General features: G+C 40.8%; 1 long non-coding RNA gene across 1 annotated transcript; it reads right to left on the bottom strand.

The window, feature by feature from the left end:
- Window positions 1–794: 794 nt before the first annotated feature.
- Window positions 795–10,930, bottom strand: LOC120874823. The gene is made up of 3 exons (XR_005723729.1): window positions 10,129–10,930; window positions 6,014–6,068; window positions 795–1,709 (listed from the first exon to the last, which is right to left on the bottom strand). It is a non-coding gene; the product is annotated as an uncharacterized LOC120874823 (long non-coding RNA).
- Between the last annotated feature and the right edge of the window lie 3,778 nt (window positions 10,931–14,708).

Below are 14,708 nucleotides of genomic sequence, written 5' to 3' on the forward strand. Positions count from 1 at the left end.
ATTCTTTGGCTTCTTCTTGATTCTTTTAATTGAGTTTATTTTCTCTTGTAGTCATCCCTTTGGCAATTTCAGTTATTTTCTTTAATTTAATGCCCTAGAGTACAAGCATTACAGTTCAACAGCCCAGATATGTGTCTGACTTTGCCCCCTCTGACCTCTGAGCAAGTCATTTAACTACTTTGTGACTCAGTTTCTTTATCTGTAAAATGCAGATGACAACGGTACCAACTTTATAGTGTCTTTGTGAAAATAAATGCTAAAATCCAATGTAAAACATCAATGTTGTGAGTTAAGAAACACTGCACTCATTATTCAAAGATGAAATTTAAGAAAAGCTATATTAGTCACGCGAAATCATATAGCAAGTAAGTGGTATTGCTAGGAACCCAGCCCATGCTGATTCACTCCAAAGCCAGTACATTCAATTGCCAGTCCTTGGAGTCACAAAGAATCAGACATGACTGAGCACAGATGCTCATATGTACATACACACATTCATAGCCTATCTCAAGCAAACAAGCCCAGTGCATTTAGAAAAACTTGGAGAAATATTGTATATATATCTATCTGTGTGTATTTATATATGATTATATAGAGATATGTGTATTTATATGTATATATGTGCAGTATGTGTATATATGTTATAAATGTAGTATAATGATGCTGTATAATAGCATAAATTATTTTATTACATTCTATCTGAATTTCTAGACCACCATGCAACTCCTAGTTCAGTATCTGGTACATAAGTCCTTAAGAAACACAAGAGACTAAACTCTACAGATAAGGCCTTATCGTGTTGTTTTCATGTAACATTTCTTTATCTACCATTATGAAATTAGAACAATCTCAACTAGAGTTTTTGTGATATTAGACAATGAACAATGAGGAACCTGCTTAGAAAGGGCAAAATTAGTAAATACTTCTGTTGTCATTACATGTGATTATAATAAAACATAAGACATTATCCTAAACCCAGAAGAAACATAATTCACTTTATTAAAATGATGCTATTAAACAATGGGAGGAAGAATGGAAGGGGACATCCAGTCCCTGGCCATAGCCCTGTGATTAGCATCTTGCGCGGTGACACGGAGCAGAGATGGTTCTCTTGAAGCTCAGGTAATAGCGCCCTAAGCCGGCTGAGGACTTGCAGAGAGACCACCTCCCTCTCTACGGGCACTGTCCGCACTCTGCCGCCGTAACTGTATGGTAAGCGAGCCTCTCCCATCCTCATGCCTACAATCCTACAGGGGCTGGGAACTCCCCAGCCTCCCTTGACCACCACTACTTCATCTTGGTCTTGTCAAAAACCAACTAATCTTTAAACCTGAGTGAAATGGGACCTAAGAGGTTTTTTGTTTTTTTTTTTTTTGTTTTTTTGCAATATTTGGAAACACTGTATGTGTTCCTCCATAGAAGCCAGAGGAAGAGAAAAGAGGATATTTTATGTGCGGATGTGAAACGGGAACAACCAAGGTGGAGGAAGAAAGGGGGGTGACAAAGAGAAGAACTCTGCTGAGATACGAAGAACCAGTGAACGTCTGTGTACAACAGAAGGGGAGAGCCCGTGCAGATGGAGCCATGTTTGGATAAATCGCAAGGCCTCACCTCTGACAAATGTTCTTGCCTTTAACATCTTCATGGCTACCTGCATGCAAAAAGCATTTGTTGAGTTGCTCCTATACGCCTGGCTTTATGCTAGGTGTCTGTGAAAAGAACAGATGTGCCTTTGGTTCCATGAAGTTTACAGACCAATGAGAAACACTGATCATAGGCTAATCAGCAAACTAATATCTATAACTTGAAGTGAGGGTGTGAAGGGGGAGAATAGGTTCTAAAAAAGATTAACAGGGGTGATAGGCTGAGATACAATAAAGAGACCATCATCCATCTCCAGATCATTTTCAAATCCAGCCTAAATCATAGCTGCCTAACTGAGAGCGTGCAGGAGCACATGGACCAGGTCTGGATGGTGTTAAAAATCAAAGATTTATTAAACCATAAGATTTAGTGGAAATGATACACGCCATACCCAGCAGAAGGGTCAATGGTTTCATAAGTATTGGGAGAACATGTGGAGAAAACTAGACAAAGTATTCTGTATCAGAATTCTCTGGGGAAAACCTGCCTGGACACAGAAGTTACTAGAATGACAGATAGAGTAACATTAATATGCATCTACTAAGATCAAGAATTTTACAAGAATTTCTCACCTGATCCCCAACATTTCCATTTTACAAATACAGAGATTATAACTCAGAAAGCATCAGCAAGTCTTTTAGGGGTGAGAGGGAGGAGTTTGTTGGTTTTTTAGTTAAAATGTATTCATTTGTACTGTATAGCGAAGTAAATCAGCTACAGGAATACATATCAGTTCAGTTGCTCAGTCATGTCCAACTCTTTGTGCTCCCATGGACTGCAGCACGCCAGACCTCCTTGTCCATCACCAACTCCTGGAGCTTGTTGAAACTCATGTCTATCAAGTTGATGATGCCATCCAACCAGCTCATCCTCTGTTGTCTCCTTCTCCTCCTGCTTTCAATCTTTCCCAGCATCAGGGTCTTTTCAAACGAGTCAGTTCTTCGCATCAGGTCGCCAAAGTATTGGAATTTTTGCTTCAGCATCAGTCCTTCCAATGAATATACAGGACTGATTTCCTTTGGGATTGACTGGCTGGATCTCCTTGCAGTCCAAGGGACTCTCAAGAGTCTTTTCCAACACCATAATTCAAAAGCATCAATTCTATGGCACTCAGCTTTCTTTATAGTACAACTCTCAGATCCATATATGACTACTGGAAAAACCATAGTTTTGACTAGACAGACCTTTGTCAGCAATGTCTCTGCTTTTTAATATGCTGTCTAGAATGGTCATAACTTTTCTTCCAAGGAGAAAGCGTCTTTTAATTTCATGGCTGAAGTCACGATCTGTAGTGATTTTGGAGCCTCCTCCCAAAATAAAGTCTCTCACTGTTTCCATTTTTTCCCCACCTATTTGCCATGAAGTGATGGGACCAGATGCCATGATCTTACTTTTCTGAATGTTGAGTTTTAAGCCAACTTTGTCACTCTCCTCTTTCACTTTCATCAAGAAACACTTTAGTTCTCTTTACTTTAGGCCATAAGGGTGGTGTCATCTGTGTATCTGAGGTTATTGATATTTCTCCCAGCAATCTTGATTCCAGCTTGTGCTTCATCCAGCCTGGCATTTTACATGATGTACTCTATCAGATCTAATCCCTTGAATCTATTTTTTGCTTCCACTGTATTTGTGACACTTAGAGTTCATGCAATTCTGGGGGCAGGGGGTGAGGGTAGAGGGGAGGGAGAACCCTATTTAAGAAAAAGTTTGAAAAATGTGAATACACAAGTAGGAACAGGGCCTTGCAAGGGATTGCTGTATGTGAGGGGCCTTGATCCTTCATCAGCTTTAGAGCAATCTGCTTCCACAGAGACACCCTGAGGTATAGGCTCCTATAGACCCCAGATGGAGAAAACCAAGTTGCTAAGCGTAATTTGCAACTGAGATCAGTGCTGAAAAGGGATCAGGCTTCCAACCTTCTAGGGTTCATGTGTGTATGCTAAGTTGCTTCAGTCATGCCCAACTCTTTGCCATCCTATGGACTGTATCTCACCAGGGTCCTCTGTCCATGGGATTTTCCAAGCAGAATACTGGTCTGGGTTGCCATACCCTCCTCCAGGGTATCTTTCCAACCCAGGGATCGAACCTGAGACTCATATCTCCTGCATTGGCAGGCAGGTTCTTTACCACTAATGCTACCTGGGAAGCCTCTCTTCTAGGGTAGTAATGGTCAAAAAAGTGCAAGGCAGTGGCTCAAGCCAGGAGATCAGGAAAAATGTGAAAGGGTTTGAAGCACAGCACAGTTACCTGAGTACCTTAAGCCACTTAAAGTGAAAAGACAGAATAGCTCAACAAATGACCCAGTTGGTGTCTATAACCAGCATTTAAGTGATAATATGCATCAAGGTTAACCAATCTAGCAACCCTGGGCAAGTTACTTAATCTCCCTGTGTTCTAGTTCTTCCTCATTTGTAAAATAAGGATAACAGACGTATCTAATTCAAAGGGCTGTTGCAACGATTAAATCAGTAAACATTTGGGTATAGACTGTGTCTGACCTATTCCAAGTGCTCAGTAAATATTGGCTCTCACTGTCATTATGACCCAGCTTGGTCTGACTCCAAAGCTTTTCCAATTTCCATGCACAAAAATGTTAGGAAAAATTCCTCCTCGAAAGTTACTCATCTGTCTTTAGAAAGAATAAATAATTTAGTCTAAAAATTTCTCAACCCGACGATGGGCACAGTCACTAATTCATGTCCAGCTCTTTGTGACCCCATGGACTGTAGCCCACTAGGCTCCTCTGTCCATGGAATTTTCCCGGCAAGAGGACTGGAGTGGGATGCCATTTCCTACTGCAGGAGATCTTCCTGGCCCAGGGATTAAACCCGTGTCTCTTATGTCTCCTGCATTGGCAGATGGTTTCTTTACCAGTAACACCACCTGGGAAGCCCACCCTGAAGATCGCAGCCAGCAATATTAAATTAACGCTCCTGCGAGTCTCTTCTGGCTGACCCTGTTCTCCTAAGGAGATCCTCCTTCTGGTCAACATTTTGTTCCTCCTTGCAAAGTCCTCCCTCTTGAGGATGTTGCGTAAGCCTGTAAAGCACGTTAGAATTAGTTTTAAAATCTGTATGTTCCTGAGTTTCTACCGATTGTGAAACAAATAGCAACATCGAAGGAAAGTACACAATGGAAAGGCAATGACTTAAGATGATTCATATCTGAAAACAAGTTCTCATCATAAGTGGGATTAAAATACATCCTTTGGGAACTCTCTGGAAGTTCAATGAAAGGCCTTACCCAATACAAAATTTAACACATTTCCATAATATTGCTGTAATTTATTAAACTGTTCTCCCTCCAGTGGTTTATTTGTTCTTCTTTCATATTGTTTTTGCCATTTTCTATATCACTGAAGAGAGAAGTCTTTGAAAGAAGCCTTCGAGCTTCTGTTGAGTTATTTCTTTAGAATGAATTCCCCTGAATAGAATTACTGGGTCAAGGTGGCCGATTCTTTACATTTTAAGTGCTTATTTGCATTGCTTCCCCACCTGTCAACTTCTACTTCCTTTTATTTAATAGAGGATTGAGCCATATGCTCCCTGGCAGCTTCTCAAGTACTTTCACAACGCATATTCAATTCTGACATTCTTTTCTGGGTCTATTAATCATCCTCAATTTTTGTTTTTAATCTGAAATCTCTGAATGGATATAGCTGACATTTCAAGTCTGGGCAAACGCTGCTTTTCTGCAGATGGAGACCACAAGACCTGCCGGAACACGTAGTAAAGTACTCCAAAGTATTTACTTCTGTAGCGGCTCACACAGGGCAGAGGGATGAGACTGAAGTAGCCAATTACTCCGCAGTACTACTTGGTGATAATGAGCCGGGTCTGGCCTTCCCCTACCCCTTGGAAGATTCATAAAAACTCTCATCCACTCACGTCTAAAATTCTCCTTTGATCAATGCGATTTGGAAGGATGGCTCGGGCTTTTGCTTCAGCTCTCTCCAGTATCCCCCACTCCCCCTGTCTGTCTCTGCGGTCACACAGCGTCCCATGCAGCAACACTGATGCTCTTCTCAGAGAAGCCTCTGTCACAGGTTTGAGACTCCTGCGAGGTCCTGGGTCTGCAAACTCCTGTCAGAGGGATGGCGGGGGCCCTGGAGGGTGATTTATGCCTCCTGGCCACTATGGAGTCAAATCTGACCTTTGGAAAAATAAGTTTATATTGTGCTCAAAACCTCCCTCTACTGAATACACACTGTTGCTCTCACGTGTGACCTTTTCAGTCCCTCAAATGGGTTATCAAATTATTTAGATAAGGGCATTTTTCCCAGCATAAAATGAAGAAAGTGAGGTGTTAATAAGGAGCATGAGATTTGGAGGTGAGACATCTGGTTTCTAGCCCCATTTCTATGACTTACCACTTATGCGGCCATGGCCAGACTGGAGAAGCTTTCTGAGCCATAGATTCCTTATCTGAAGGAGGAGGATAATAATGACTTTAGTTTATTGAGAGAATTAGATGGTAGAGGAGAAGCTTTCTGCAATATTTTAAATGCTATTCAAATGTATATCATAGTTTCTCTCCTTACTTTATCACTGTCAGGATCCAAAATTAGAATGATCCTAAAGGTAACATGGCAATAAATTTGAAAAATAAAATGCAGTTTTACACTCTGCCTCATTCATTTTAAAATTAGAAACTGTGAGAAAGTCTAAAAAAGAGGGGATATATGTACATGTATAGCTGATTCACTATGCTGTACAGCAGAATGTAATATGACATTATAAAGCAACTACACTACAATAAAAATTTTAAAATAAATAAAGAAATTCTTACAAAATAAAATAGAAGTAGAAACTGTTTCCGGGTGATCACTACAGAGATCTCCTAGCACATATCTGTAGAATCAATCCAAACTTTGCCTGGAGTCTAAAAGCTGAGGTCTAGCCTGGTGGTTGAGGAGACCACATAGGAAGAGGGCTGAACGTGCCCAGAGCTATTATAAAGGTTGTAGACAGGAGAAGTGGGGAACATGACTAGACCAAAGTTAAAATTGAAAACTGAAGGCAGAAACATCCTGTCCAAAGCCAGGGAGGCAAAGTGAAAGAACTGAGAAATAAAACTGGCTCCTCAACTTACTATAATTGGGCTCAAATAAGACAGTACCTGGAAAGGGGCTTCTCTGGTGGCTCAGCTGGTAAAGAATCCACCTGTAATGCAGGAAACCTGGGTTTGATCCCCGGGTTGGGAAGATCTCCTAGAGAAGGGAACGGCTACCGGCTCCAGTATTCTGGCCTGGAGAATTCATGGACTATTCCATGGGGTCGTGAAGAGTTGGACATGACTGAGCAACTTTCACACTTTGCTCAGTCATGTCCAACATCACTGAGTAAAACCAAGCCTCTTTTACATAAATGTGTAACTGCCCAAGTAAGGGATAAGCACACAGAAACACGAAGCTTCGTTTTCTTTATTTTGGGTTTGCTGATACTTTCCTAGTCCAGTGACTAGAAAGGTCACTGGGGAAAATATTTGAAAAATACCTGCCAGCCAATGCCAATTCTGCAAACATATGTGACCAAAAACTTTATCTAAGTATTTATAAGTTCTTGGACTTGTGTAGTTCCACTAGTTAAAGCAGTTTGAGAACTCAACAATGAATACATAGTTCAGTTCAGTCGCTCAGTCGTGTCCGACTCTTTGTGACCCCATGAATCGCAGCACGCCAGGCCTCCCTGTCCATCACCAACTCCCCGAGTTCACTCAGACTCACATCCATTGAGTCCGTGATGCTATCCAGCCATCTCATCCTCTGTTGTCCCCTTCTCCTCCTGCCCCCAATCCCTCCCAGCATCAGAGTCTTTTCCAATGAGTCAACTCTTCGCATGAGGTAGCCAAACTACTGGAGTTTCAGCTTCAGCATCATTCCCTCCAAAGAAATCCCAGGGTTGATCTCCTTCAGAATGGACTGGGTGGATCTCCTTGCAGAATACATAGTTAGTGACTGGTTATTTTGGGTTTCTGGACTCAGTTCCAATTATGGGGTGGTCCCCCACACAAGCAAGCAATTCTTTGAACACCAACTGGATGTCTGACAATTCAACTCAATTCTAACCCTACCTACCTGAAAATAACATCAGATCCCACAGGCTAAGGGTTCAGTCCCACAAGTCTGCCCTCCCCCTCACAACTATCACCAGCCAGTGACAGACTGGAGGTGACCACAACCCCTTCTTTGGATGTAAGGCCCAGTCCCAAGTCCAAGCTGTTATCTGTATTTCTCTCTGACTGGCTGTAAATCAGAGGTCCACATGACCTCCTCCTCGGCTGGATAAATTTGCTAGAGTGGCTCACAGGACTCAGAGAAACACTGTACTTACTAGATCACTCATTTACTGTACAAGGACAGAACTCAGAACAGCCAGACAGAAGAGACGCAAAGAGCAAGGTATGTGGTCAGAGACACAGAGATTCCATTCCCTCTCCAGGCTCTGCATTCTCCCATCATCTCTATGAGACACCAAAGTTTCCACACCCATCCTTTGGATTTTTATGGAGGCTTCATCACATAGGCCTGATGGATTAAATCACTAACCATTGGCAATCGAAATCAGTCTCTGGCCCTTTTCCCCTCCCTGGAGGTCAAAAGGGTTGGATTGGAAGTTCTAACCCTCTAATCACATGGTTGGATCCACTGGCAACCAAGCCCCACCCTTAGCTGAGTTTCAAAAGTCACCTCATTAACATCACAGAAGACACATTTATCCCTCTCAGTACTTAGGAAATTCCAAGAGGTTTTAGAGCTGTGAGCCAGGAATAGTGGAGGAAGACCAAATATATATGAAACACAGATGCTAGTGATCTGAAATGTTATAAATCACGATATTGTACTGGTCATAACTGTAATTAGCATAGCTTCTGATAAATGAACAGTGGTGTTTGTACCATGGTTACAAGGGCCAACTGTTTAGGCATTTTCCAAATCTGGATTATTGAGATCACAATACATCTTTTTACTCAGTCTATCTCCCGCTTTTGCTTTCTATACAAATATAACTCTATGAAGACTTTCATACTTTTTATATACAATAATATGGATAAAAAGGAACAATATTTAAAAGACTATTACAAAGCAGAGACATTACTTTGCCAACAAAGGTCTGTCTAGTCAAGGCTATGGTTTTTCCAGTGGTCATGTACAGATGTGAGAGTGGGACTGTGAAGAAAGCTGAGCACCAAAGAATTGATGCTTTTAAACTGTGGTGTTGGAGAAGACTCTTGAGAGTCCCTTGGACTGCAAGGAGGTCCAACCAGTCCCTCCTAAAGGAGATCAGTCCTGGGTGTTCATTGGAAGGACTGATGCTAATGCTAAAATTCCAATATTTTGGCCACCTCATGGGAAGAGTTGACTCATTGGAAAAGACCCTGATGCTGGGAGGGATTGGGGGCAGGAGGAGAAGGGGACGACAGAGGATGAGATGGCTGGGTGGCATCACTGACTCAATGAACATGAGTTTGAGTGAACTCTGGGAGTTGGTGATGGACAGGGAAGCCTGGCGTGCTGCGATTCATGGAGTCGCAAAGAGTTGGACACGACTGAGCGACTGAACTGAACAAATGATTAGGTAAGACTAAAGTATTTGGTAGTAACTTGCTTCTTTGGGATTTTCATAAATACATATAAACAGACTCCTTAATAAAGACCTTAAAATAAACAAATGTCATAAACAACCTCAGAAATTTTGAACTGAGCCTTGGTAGAAAAAGTAATGAAACAAGGTAAGCGGTAGGAGGGTGCTGGCATCAGAGTATCTAAAATATAATTCACACTTACATCATAAGGAAACTAACCTCACCTAAAGAAAGTTCTGAGGCTCAAGAGGCTAATTCAGTGGCTCAGAGACACTGTCTAGGACCTACATTCATTTAATCTTCCATGCTGCCATTTTTTGGAAAGTTGCTGCACTTCTCTCACCTTACAGCATATTGTAACATTGTCAGATATAACATCCAAACAACCATCCCCAGCAAAAGGGGCCATGTTTTCCAGTGTCTTATTGATAAGGCTAAAAAAAGCATTGGAAATCTCCAGAATACCCCCTCTCATGATCACCGGCTGACAATGACAGGTAACATCAGTCACCGTTATCATCTCAGTCTAACCCAAACGCAAGAATGGAACAGCTTGGTGTGAAGAATGGGATTATGGGAAACAGAGACAAAAGTATTTTTTTAAATGAGGATCTTTTACACAATCTTCTGTTTCACCTGACAATCATTCTCCCTACATTCTTGCTTACTCCATAAGCTTCCTGCCCAAAGTTGCTCTTTCACTTTTCCACCCATACTTTCACAAACCTCCAATTTCAACCACTCTACTCCTATTATCACTCCAACTCTGAGAGACCTAATGTCATTTCTTATGAACTTGCTACTTTTCCCTCCTCCCCAGCTGAACATTTTCCCTTAACATGATTCTCCTTTCATTCATTCATCCATGTATGCAGGCATTCACTGAACAAACATAATTACCTGGAATAAGCTCAGCAATGTCACAGCGCTGGGAGGATGGCAGTGAAGAAAACAGTCTGAGATCCATGACTTCACAGAGTTCACATGCTTTTGAAGATTCTGCTGGGAAAAACAGACAGTAAATAAAACAAATAAGCAAAAATATAAATTATGTTGGATAAGAGAAAAGCAGGAAATGGTAGGAAGAGCAGGAAGAGAGCAAGGTCACAGTTGCATTTTTAAACTGAGTAGTCATGGCAGGCTATATTGAAACAGTAACATTTGAGAAAAGATTTAAGAGAGATCCTCTCTCAGGATATTTGGGAGAAAAGCCCTGAAAACCGAGGAAATGGCCATAGCAAAGGCCCTTCGGTGAGAGGATGCCCGGGGTCTTCAAGAAGAAGAAAGTGAGCAAGAAGGGAGAAAAGAGTAAGTTATGGGATTGGAGAAATAATAGAGGATGGAGAAGACTGTATAGAACTTTGTAAACCATTATAATAAATTTAGATTTTACTCAGGGAGATGGTAACTAGTTGAGAGCTTTCAACAGAGAAGTAATACAAAAATAATTTTGTTTTGAAAGGATTATGCTGGTTGCTGTGTAGAGATTGCGTTGGGCTTGGGTTGAGTAAGAGGAGGGGGTTAGTAAGGACAGAAGCAGGACCAGTTTGGGAAGCTATTGTTATTTTCATAATAAAAGTGATGGTGGCTTGGACCAGAGTAGTAAATAGAGGAGGTGGTTAAAAATGGCCAAATTCTGAGTCTGTTTTGAAAATGAAGCCTGTGGTATATGCCAACTGCTTAATGATGAATTATAAGTGAAAACAGTGTGTTCTTTCCTCCTCTTTTTTTTCTGTAATTACCTCAAAACACTGTATTGGTTATTCTCTTTCCCCAAACATCTTTCATTTGTTCTCTCTTCCTTGGTCTCTTAACATAAGTCTACAAAGTTCCTTCAGTTTCCATTTACTGAAAAAAAAAAAAAAAAGGCAAAACGAACAGCAACAACAAAGCCCTTGGAGACCTGATAGCCCCTCAAGTTACCTTTCCATTTTATTCATTCATTCATCCACATATCCATTCACAAGGTTTACTCACTCGGATCATTTTTTTTTAATTCTCCAGTTTTCCAGATTTATACTTAATCTTAGCCTCAAAACTATGCCTTCTTGACAGCAATTTTGATGTGAAAATCATTTCTTGGGTTTTCTGACATTTGAAGTGATTTGTTCTATAACTACTTCAATAATTCTTATTTTTTCTATACTTTATTGGCCAAAAAGACTCTTTTCTCTCATATCATTTTGCACAGCTCATACATATGTCTATCCTGAATAAGAGAAAATAGATGAAGAAAAATAAGATTTAAATTTACTTTGTAAATGGGATGCATTTATGATCATTTAAATGAGAGATTTCCTTAAAGAACACCCTCCTACACACTAACTGTACAGGGCTCCTCTCCTGCTCCACTGATGTCCATTTCATATTGAATTTACACAGAAAACGTACATGAAATTTCCAATATTTTCCATGATCCTTTCACGGACTTTTTAATTTTATTAATGTCTTCAGTTTGTGCATCATTTAAAATAAGGTATGTGCTTCAAAAAGCAAACTTATACATAAATAGACCAACAGATGGTTAAACAGTTTATCCCTAAAACATGCATATCCTGTTTTTCAGGTGTGTATAAGATAGGGAAATAAGCTTTAAGTCTTTTCTTTGGATTAAAGACATTTGGAAATTATTATTAAGAAAGTGGTTAAATGCAAGTGGTCGAATAGGAGATAGCAAGAGTGAACATGGACATTTTAGAAATCAGTGAAATAAAATGGATGGGAATGGGGAAATTTAATTCAGATGGCAATTATATCTAATACTGTGGGCAAGCCCTTAGAAGAAATAGAATAGCCTCATAGTCAACAAGAGTCTGAAATGTAGTACTTGGGTGCAATCTCAAAAACAAAAGAATGATCTTGGTTCGTTTCCAAAGCAAACCACTTAACATTAAGGCCTAGAGCTGAGCTGACTGTGGCTCAAATAATCATCTATTTATTGCAAAATTCAGATTTAAGTTGAAGAAAGTAGAGTAAACCACTAGGCAATTCAGTTCAATGCAGTTCAGTCGCTCAGTCATGTCCAACTCTTTGTGACCCCATGAATCCCAGCACAGCAGGCCTCCCTATCCATCACCAACTCCCGGAGTTCACTCAAACTCATGTCCATCGAGTCAGTGATGCCATCCAACCATCTCATCCTCTGTCGTCCCCTTCTCCTCCTACTCCCAATCCCTCCCAGCATCAGAGTCTTTTCCAGTGAGTCAACTCTTCGCATGAGGTGGCCAAAGTATTGGAGTTTCAGGCAATTCAGGTATGACCTAAATCAAATATCATCTGCTTATCCAGTGGAAGTGACAAATAGATTCAAGGGATTAGATCTGATAGAGTGCCTAAAGAACTATGGATGGAAGTTCATACCATTGTACAGGAGGCAGTGATCAAAAGCATCCCCCGAAAAAAGAAATGCAACAAGGCAAAATGGTTGTCTGAGGAGGCCTTACAAAGAGCTGAGAAAAGAAAAGCTAAAGGAAAAGGAAAAAGGAACAGATATACCCAACTGAATGCAGAGTTCCAGAGAATAGCAAGGAGACACAAGAAAGCCTTCCTAAGTGATCAATGCAAAGAAATAGAGAAAAACAGTAGGAAAAGACTAGAGATCTATTCAAGAAAATTAGAGATACCAAGGGAACATTTCATGCAAGCTGGGCACAATAAAGGACAGAAATGGTCTGGACTTAACAGAAGCAGAAGATATTAAGAAGAGGTGGCAACAATACACAGAAGAACTATACAAAAAAGATCTTCACAACCCAGATAATCATGATGGTGTAATCACTCACCTAGAGCCAGACATCCTGGAATATGAAATCAAGTGGGCCTTAGGAAGCATTATTATTAACAAAGCTAGTGGATGAGATGGAATTTCCCAGCTGAGCTATTTCAAATTCTAAAAGATGATGCTATTAAGGTGCTATACTCAATATGCCAACAAATTTGGAAAACTCAGCAGTGGCCACAGGACTAGAAAAGGTCAGTTTTCATTCCACTCCCAAAGAAAGACAACGCCAAAGAATATTCAAACTACCATACAGTTGGTTCATTTCACATGCTAGCAAGGCCATGCTCAAAATCCTCCAAGCTAGGCATCAACAGTGTGTGAACTGGAAAATTCCAGATGTACAAACTGAATTTAGAAAAGGCAGAGGAACCAGAGATCCAATTGCCAACATCCATTGGATCATCAAAAAAGCAAGAGAATTCCAGAAAAACATCTACTTCTGCTTCATTGACTACGCTAAAGCCTTTGACTGTGTGGATCACAACAAACTTCAGAAAATTCTTCAAGAGATAGGAATACCTGAACACCTTATCTGTCTCCCAAGAAACCTGTATGCAGGTCAAGAAGCAACAATTAGAACATAACATGAAACAATGGGCTGGATCAAAATTGGGAAAGGAATACATCAAGGCTGTTTATTGTCACCCTGCTTATGTAACTTCTATGCAGAGTACATCATGAGAAATGCCAGGCTGGATGAAGCACAAGCTGGAATCAAGACTGCTGGAAGGACTATCAATAACCTCAGATATACAAATGAAACCATCCTAATGGCAGAAGGTGAAAAAACGAATTAAAGAGCCTCTTGATGAAAGTGAAAGAGGAGAGTGACAAAGCTGGCTTAAAACTCAACATTCAGAAAACTAATATCATGGCATCTGGTCCCATCATTTCATGGCAAATAGATGGGGGAAACAATGGAAACAGTGCGAGACTTTACTTTCCTGGGCTCCAAAATCACTGCAGAGAGTGACTGCAGCCATGAAATTAAAAGACACTCCTTGGAAACAAAGCTATAGAAATCCTAGACAGTGTATTGAAAAGCAGAGCCATCACTTTTCCAACAAATGTCCATATAGTCAAAGTTATGGTTTTTCCGGTAGTCTTGTATGGATGTGAGAGTTGACCATAAGGAAAGCTGAGCACTAAAAAATTGATGCTTTCGAATTGTGGTGCTGGAGAAGGTTCTTGAAAGTCCCTTGGACTGCAAGGAGATTAAACCAGTCCATCCTAAAGGAAATCAGTCCTGAATAGTCATTGGAAGGACTGATGCTGAAGCCCCAGTACTTTGGCTACCTGATGCAAAGAGCCTACTCATTGGAAAAGACCCTGATGCTGAGGAATACTGAGGGCAGGAGGAGAAGGGGGCGACAGGGGATGAGGTGGTTGGATGGCATCACTGACTCAATGGACATGAGTTTGAGCAAGCTCTGGGAGATGGTGATGGACAGGGAAGCCTGGTGTGCTGCTGTCTATGTGGTCGCAGAGAGTCAGATACCACTGAGCGACTGAACAACAACTTAATTAAGGGATGCCAAATGTTTTCATGGAACAAATACTTTCCAGTAGAAAATGCTAATGTAATTAAAAGGTGTTAGTGTTAATGAAAGTGAAAGTGAAGTCGCTCAGTCGTCTCCGACTCTTTGCGACCCGTGGACTGTAGCCCACCAGGCTCCTCCATCTATGGGATTCTCCAGGC

This window comes from Oryx dammah, unplaced genomic scaffold (assembly GCF_014754425.2).
Source record: "Oryx dammah isolate SB20612 unplaced genomic scaffold, SCBI_Odam_1.1 HiC_scaffold_15, whole genome shotgun sequence".
NCBI classification, from domain to species: Eukaryota; Metazoa; Chordata; class Mammalia; order Artiodactyla; family Bovidae; genus Oryx; species Oryx dammah.